Below are 7779 nucleotides of genomic sequence, written 5' to 3'. Positions count from 1 at the left end.
CCCAGCATTGATTTTATTTTCCATTTTGCAGTGTTTAAATCACGAAGAATTAAATTTAAATCAAACTTTCCCGAATTAAAACCTATGATATTCACTTTATTGAATTCCTCATCTAGAAGTTCTTTAAATGCTTCCTTCTGTTTTTCATTTAATGTATGGGACAAAGTCCCCGCCGTTTGGTCCGTTTGCGGCTTCATTAATTCTTCATATTGTTCAATATTTGATTTAGCAACTAATGAACAGGTTGAAAATAAAAATTCAATCCAATCAGAGATGAACGAATCACTTGATGTTAAGCAAAAATTCCTCGTAAATGTTTTATCACGGTCTACGACCTCGCCGCTTCGGTCTGAAAGACCTTCAGGACTCAAAGAGTCCGTTTGCGGCTTTATTTTGACAGTTGATGATACCATAAATGGTTTTAAGTAAGCGTTCAAAGTTGCACATTCAGAAAGTTGAAGTTCTTCTTTAGTCTCTAATGTTTCGAAGTCAAAAGTAATATAATATCTTGTTGGTTTATAATATTCCTGCAAATTGTGAGCTAATAGCCATTGATATATCTTCTGTTTCGTGATATGTGGTGCATATGGTTGTTGTGTGTTTTGCAATTGAACGTCTTGAATTAATCTTCCATTATTTTCTTTACATTTCTCACAATGCTTTAAAAATCTTCTTTGGTTTTTCCTTTCTGGGTCATCACGGATAGAATATACTTCTTCTTTGCAAAAGGGGCAAACTTTATATCCTGTGAGTGCTTCAACGTCTGTAATTCTGTCAGCGTGAAGTTTTCCACATGGACTCTGTGTTAATAAAATATTTACTGTTTCAAATTCTGGATCTATCATTATTGATTCCACTAATGGAAAGTCTACCTTATTTATGTCTACGTCTTCTGGTTGAGGGTCACAATAATAAAAATCAATATTAACGTTTAACATTCTTGCTAACCTCTCACTTTCTGATGAAATGTCAAATCCTTCATATGCATCTATGGCTTCATTTAAATAACTTCTACGAGTTTTAGGATTAACACCATCAGGAATGTTATAGAAGCGTTTAAATAACCTTCTACCTTCGGCTCTTTATTTGATTATCATTCATTTTAGCTGTTCCGTTTTTGTTCATTTATGTAAGAATAAAAAATTAAAAAATAAATAAAAATAAAGTTTATTTTTTTTAAAGTCCAGGGCTAAAGTCCATAAAATGAATTAAGAACACATAAATTTTTATCATCTGCGACGTGACGAATACATTTTAATTTACTCAAGAATGCGTACCCTGATACATTAAATCTAATTCCTGTCTTATTTAATTTCACAACTTTGAAAAGGAATGTATGAATAGCTATAAAATGATGAGATGATGTTTTATGGGTTGCTTCCATTTTTTCTGAAATAAATGAATAAATATAATGTTTATAAGTTTTCATATCTTTTATATTCTTAATAACGAATGGTATAGACCTTTCAACTTCGTCTTCCTTCGGTGCTGTTCTTTCATATGAAACATTATTAGTATCTTCAATAATGAAACCACAATCGCATAAAATTTTATATGTACCAATTGTTTCTTTTGATATTTTATCTAACAAATCAAAAACTTTATCAACACCTGTACATTTATTTAAATAATAATTTGTGTAAATATCATGGTCTTCTTTCTTAATCGTATTTGTTGCATATGTTACATTTTTCAGTGCTTTTTTGAATTTTTCAGAATCAAGAGGAGGTGAAAGTAATATACATGGATAATCTCCATCGTCAATAAATTGTAACTTATGTTTATGAATAAATTTTGTGCCTTCTTCTGAAAGTGTTTCATCTATTTCACCATCTAATAAATTTTTAGTAGATTCCAAAAAGTAATTTTTATATCTTTCTTCATGAGATTTTTGAACTTCTGATTCTGAAGCTGGGATATTCATTAAACCCTCTACTTCATTCTCATTATATTTTTCAACTTCTCTTAATTCCTTAATTTTTTTCATCTATTTCATCTCTTATTTTTTCCAGTCTTTCAATTTCATCATATTCATCATCTTTAATCCGTTCTTCATAATATTCAGGGAAAACATCAGGTTCTTTAGGTTTTTCTTCTTCAGATGTGGGATATAAGAAATTTATAACATCATCTTTATTCATTTTTCCATCATAATCTAAATCATTTAATAACTCCGCGAATTTTTGACAATTTCTTAAATAATATTTATTAACTTCATAACTCGCCTCCTCTAATATATTTTTTATTTCCTCGTTTGTGAATCCCAATTTTTTAACGTCGTTAGTCTTGACACTCATTTTCATACGAATTAAAAAAATAAATTATTCAAAAAATGTAAGACATGAATTTTTAAAGTTTATTTTTTTATTCATGAATGATAATTATATCTGATTTCTTTTACTCTCTCGTATATACTAGATTTAAAGAATTCAGAACTTTTACCATAATCTCCTAAATGTTTTCTTATCCCTAACGTGTGCCAGTTATTATATGAAACTGTATAAACTTTATCTTTATCTTTACATCTTTCATCACTTCCAATATATTTATATCTCAGTTTTGATTTATTTTTCATATTCATTACGTTTAATAATTCACAGTCTTCCTTTTTAAATAAATGTTTAAGATATTCAGGATTTAATACTCTACGTTTATATGCTCCTAACTTAGTTCTAAAGGTTTTTCTACAAAATTTAGGAATTCCATCCTCTTTAATGTCATCAATGATTTCCATTTCATTATTTTCAATTTCTTCTTCTCGTTTATGAGGTCTTTGATTATGACTCCATTGATTCCATGAAATTAAATATTCTTTATCATTATATTTATACCTCATTAGCTTATTTTGGCTTTCATATTCATTTAATAATTCACAATCTTCATTTTTAAATTGAAGTTTAACCCATTCAGGATTTAAACAATGTTTAATTAATCGCGGAATATCTGACATCATCTATATATAGCTTCTTTTATAAAAGATAAAAAAATAAATTATTTTAAAATTAATGTTAATTTTTTAATGTTTATAAATTATATTTTAATGCATCGTCTATATATAGATGTTACAAAAAAAGTCACACAACCCGCACTCATATACTACTATTTCCAAATTTTTTGTCGATTTCGGAAATAACAGGATCCCGCATCCAACACGCAACAACAAAACACAAAACACACTTTTTGGTTCTTTCGTAATACATGATTTGGATAAATTTTACAAAAATAGAACCTATATTATATTCTTTTCAAAGATTCTTGCAAATCATCAAAAATAATTGTATTGGTATAGACCGAAAATAGATTTTTTCGGTTTTCTCTTCAAATAATTGAAAGAATGATACTATTATAGGTTTATTATATTATATAGCATATACTCATGCTATAGCCGAAAATTATAAGTTTTGAGAAGATTGAATATAACACAAATAAATTTGAATGTAAGTTAAATTGCTTGTTGTTTTTAATAGCTATTTAATGAGAAATCCAATATTGCAAAATTCAAATTGAATGATGAAAGAACAGAAAAAGTCATTCTTTTCAATTTCGAATATGTTTCATTGTATTTATAATTAGATGGCAAATAAGATATTTAAACTTGATTTTTGAAGGGAAATTCACAAAATTGAATGAATTCAAATAATTTTTATTCAAAAATAAACTAGTTATTTGAGTTTAATACTAATTATCTATTCAAACTACAAAGTTTGTAATTTAAAATATTTTGTGAGATCAGATTGAATTAATTCAAGGTTCTTTTTAATTAATATTAATGACCATATTACGCATTTTCGAACATTCTAAACCAAATATATAAAAATGGGAGACGAATGTTAAATTTGCTAGACATGGGGAGTTGTCTGCAAAGTTTTAGCTCTTATCTCTAACAAAAAATTAATTTTTAAAAAAAATGACCGAATACGTTTCACAGCGAGAAAAAAATAAAAGGCAAGATAGAATTTTCTAGACATAAAGAAGTTGTTTACCGAGTTTTAGCTCTTATCTCTAACAAAAAATTAATTTTTAAAAAAATGACCGAATACGTTTCACAGCGAGAAAAAAATAAAAGGCAAGATAGAATTTTCTAGACATAAAGAAGTTGTTTACCGAGTTTTAGCTCTTATCTCTAACAAAAAATTAATAATTTTTAAAAAAAATGACCGAATACGTTTCACAGCGAGAAAAAATAAAAGGCAAGATAGAATTTTCTAGACATAAAGAAGTTGTTTACCGAGTTTTAGCTCTTATCTCTAACAAAAAATTAATTTTTAAAAAATGACCGAATACGTTTCACAGCGAGAAAAAAATAAAAGGCAAGATAGAATTTTCTAGACATAAAGAAGTTGTTTACCGAGTTTTAGCTCTTATCTCTAACAAAAAAATTAATTTTTTAAAAAAATGACCGAATACGTTCACAGCGAGAAAAAAATAAAAGGCAAGATAGAATTTTCTAGACATAAAGAAGTTGTCTACCAAGTGTCAGCTGTTACTTCTTCTCAATACTGATATAAAATAAAAATCTTTATTATTTATTTAACCTTTATTGTTTCATTAAACTTCATTTATTTTATATTATAGTTTTATTCTTTTAGCTACTTGTAAACTAATCTAATTTTATATCATCATTTTACCGGATTATTCTTCAGTACATCGATTGTGTATCTAAAAAATATCATTATCCTTATTCTGTTTTTTCCAAAATTCTTTTAAATATCTTTTTTGGTTAGATTACTTTATACTTTTTACTTTTATTTTTTAATTTCAAAAAAAAAATTTGGTGATTGTTCTATTCTGTTACAATGTGCATTATCATATTCTAATGAATTATTCATTACATACATTTAAAAAAACTTGTTAAAAATGAAATTAAAAAATTATGTTTATTATTACGCTGTGAATGTGTCAACAGCGGTCATGCCTGTATCTGTATCCCATATTTGCCACAACCTTTCTGTATCTGCATTTGTGTATTTCGGTTTCAGCTGATACATTTGATTTGGCGTGTAATTTGTTCCAGTTAATGGATTAATTGGGAGATCTTCATGCGGTGTGTTATTATTGTACTCCCAAATAAAGGCAGGAATAGCCTGAATGCTTTGGCAGCGCTCCAATGTCGGCCAGAATCTCTCAATCTTCCCATTTTGGTAGGGAGAATGAGAGTCTGTATGCCGCCATTGGACGCCCCAAAGATCAAGTAGATCTTGAAAGGCGCCCCTATTTTCTGAACCGTTGTCGGTCCAGAAACAATAAGGGGCGCCAAATTCAATGAAGGCGGAAGCCGCAACGTTCGCTGTCGTCGCTGCCAGCATATCTGGTATTTGTATACACGCTAGGACTTTGCGGCTAAAATCGTCGATTATGCCATAAATATACTGGCCACGAACACCCCTAAAATAATGAACATCTGCGTGCCAGATAAGATTGGGTGAAAGCGCCCAATATCTTACTGCTGTTTCTGGCCCGGCATGCTCTAATCGCGTCTTGGTGAAATGATTTTCTTTGAAGTATCTGCGTACTTCTCTATAAGATAAATCAATTTGTTGTATCATAAGACGAAATGGTGGAAGTGAACTCAAAATAAGAGTAATTAGGTTATTTTGCCGACCAAATATATTTACAAGGCAAAATATCATATTACATGTCAACCTATTATCAGTATGTTTTGATAAAAAAAATTTATCAAATATCATATTAAAATTAACATCTATATCTATATCAATATCTACACTATAAATTTTTTTATTCAATATCATAGATTTCAAAAATTTATTTCAATTTTAAATTAATTTATGGTTTTCATCAAAATTGTTTTTTATTAAAAAGCATGTTTCACAATTTTTACGGTTTCTTTCAAAAGTTATAAAAAGAGAGTCAATAAGAAATTTCAACGCTTCAAGAAGGAATCAAAGAAATTGACGAAGTTCCAGAATTTTATTCAACAATTCTTAATCAATTAACAAAAACTATACCGAAACTTATCTTACCATCCAAATCAAATCACATTACATACGGAATAAACATTTAATCTTTTACCATTAAAATTATATTTATACGTTATTTAATTTTTTTACGTCTAAGTTGAATAGGATAATAGCCGAAGATATAAAGTAACTATAGTTTACAAGCTAAGGAACAAATCAGCATTGAAACTAAAAAATGCTGAAATATTATAATAAATTGAAGAAATACTGTGATAGAATACCTAGTTATACTAGATACTATTATAATATGAATTCATTTGTATTGAATATCGATAATAAAAAATCGATGAAATATTAAAATGAGAATAAATTAATAATGAGATTATAAATTAGAATTATTTCTCTTTTATTTAAAATAAAAACTTAGTTCTATTTAAATTCGATAAAGAAGTACGAAAAAGTTGTATTATACGTATGATGTTGCCCGATGTTTGGTAACACTATTGTAGAATATAAGCATATATGATAGAAAAGCAATATGCTTAATATCGAGTAATTCTAATTTTTTACGAAATTATTCAAATACGTTATTTTTTAGTTTCAATGCTGATTTGTTCCTTAGCTTGTAAACTATAGTTACTTTATATCTTCGGCTATTATCCTATTCAACTTAGACGTAAAAAAATTAAATAACGTATAAATATAATTTTAATGGTAAAAGATTAAATGTTTATTCCGTATGTAATGTGATTTGATTTGGATGGTAAGATAAGTTTCGGTATAGTTTTTGTTAATTGATTAAGAATTGTTGAATAAAATTCTGGAACTTCGTCAATTTCTTTGATTCCTTCTTGAAGCGTTGAAATTTCTTATTGACTCTCTTTTTATAACTTTTGAAAGAAACCGTAAAAATTGTGAAACATGCTTTTTAATAAAAAACAATTTTGATGAAAACCATAAATTAATTTAAAATTGAAATAAATTTTTGAAATCTATGATATTGAATAAAAAAATTTATAGTGTAGATATTGATATAGATATAGATGTTAATTTTAATATGATATTTGATAAATTTTTTTTATCAAAACATACTGATAATAGGTTGACATGTAATATGATATTTTGCCTTGTAAATATATTTGGTCGGCAAAATAACCTAATTACTCTTATTTTGAGTTCACTTCCACCATTTCGTCTTATGATACAACAAATTGATTTATCTTATAGAGAAGTACGCAGATACTTCAAAGAAAATCATTTCACCAAGACGCGATTAGAGCATGCCGGGCCAGAAACAGCAGTAAGATATTGGGCGCTTTCACCCAATCTTATCTGGCACGCAGATGTTCATTATTTTAGGGGTGTTCGTGGCCAGTATATTTATGGCATAATCGACGATTTTAGCCGCAAAGTCCTAGCGTGTATACAAATACCAGATATGCTGGCAGCGACGACAGCGAACGTTGCGGCTTCCGCCTTCATTGAATTTGGCGCCCCTTATTGTTTCTGGACCGACAACGGTTCAGAAAATAGGGGCGCCTTTCAAGATCTACTTGATCTTTGGGGCGTCCAATGGCGGCATACAGACTCTCATTCTCCCTACCAAAATGGGAAGATTGAGAGATTCTGGCCGACATTGGAGCGCTGCCAAAGCATTCAGGCTATTCCTGCCTTTATTTGGGAGTACAATAATAACACACCGCATGAAGATCTCCCAATTAATCCATTAACTGGAACAAATTACACGCCAAATCAAATGTATCAGCTGAAACCGAAATACACAAATGCAGATACAGAAAGGTTGTGGCAAATATGGGATACAGATACAGGCATGACCGCTGTTGACACATTCACAGCGTAA

General features: G+C 28.8%; 7 annotated features.

Annotated features, from left to right (window-relative positions):
• Positions 1-392: part of a mobile genetic element that runs on past the window's edge.
• Positions 393-1947: 1555 nt separating this feature from the next.
• Positions 1948-2265: a mobile genetic element.
• A 1019-nt stretch (positions 2266-3284) lies between these two features.
• Positions 3285-4122: a mobile genetic element.
• A 761-nt stretch (positions 4123-4883) lies between these two features.
• Positions 4884-5793: a mobile genetic element.
• A 350-nt stretch (positions 5794-6143) lies between these two features.
• Positions 6144-6193: a mobile genetic element.
• Positions 6194-6540: 347 nt separating this feature from the next.
• Positions 6541-6569: a mobile genetic element.
• A 343-nt stretch (positions 6570-6912) lies between these two features.
• Positions 6913-7779: a mobile genetic element.

Source organism: Trichomonas vaginalis, chromosome VI (genome assembly GCF_026262505.1).
Source record: "Trichomonas vaginalis G3 chromosome VI, whole genome shotgun sequence".
Lineage (NCBI taxonomy): Eukaryota > Parabasalia > Trichomonadida > Trichomonadidae > Trichomonas > Trichomonas vaginalis.
Note: the sequence above shows the minus strand (reverse complement) of the source record. Positions and strands in the feature narration are given on the sequence as shown.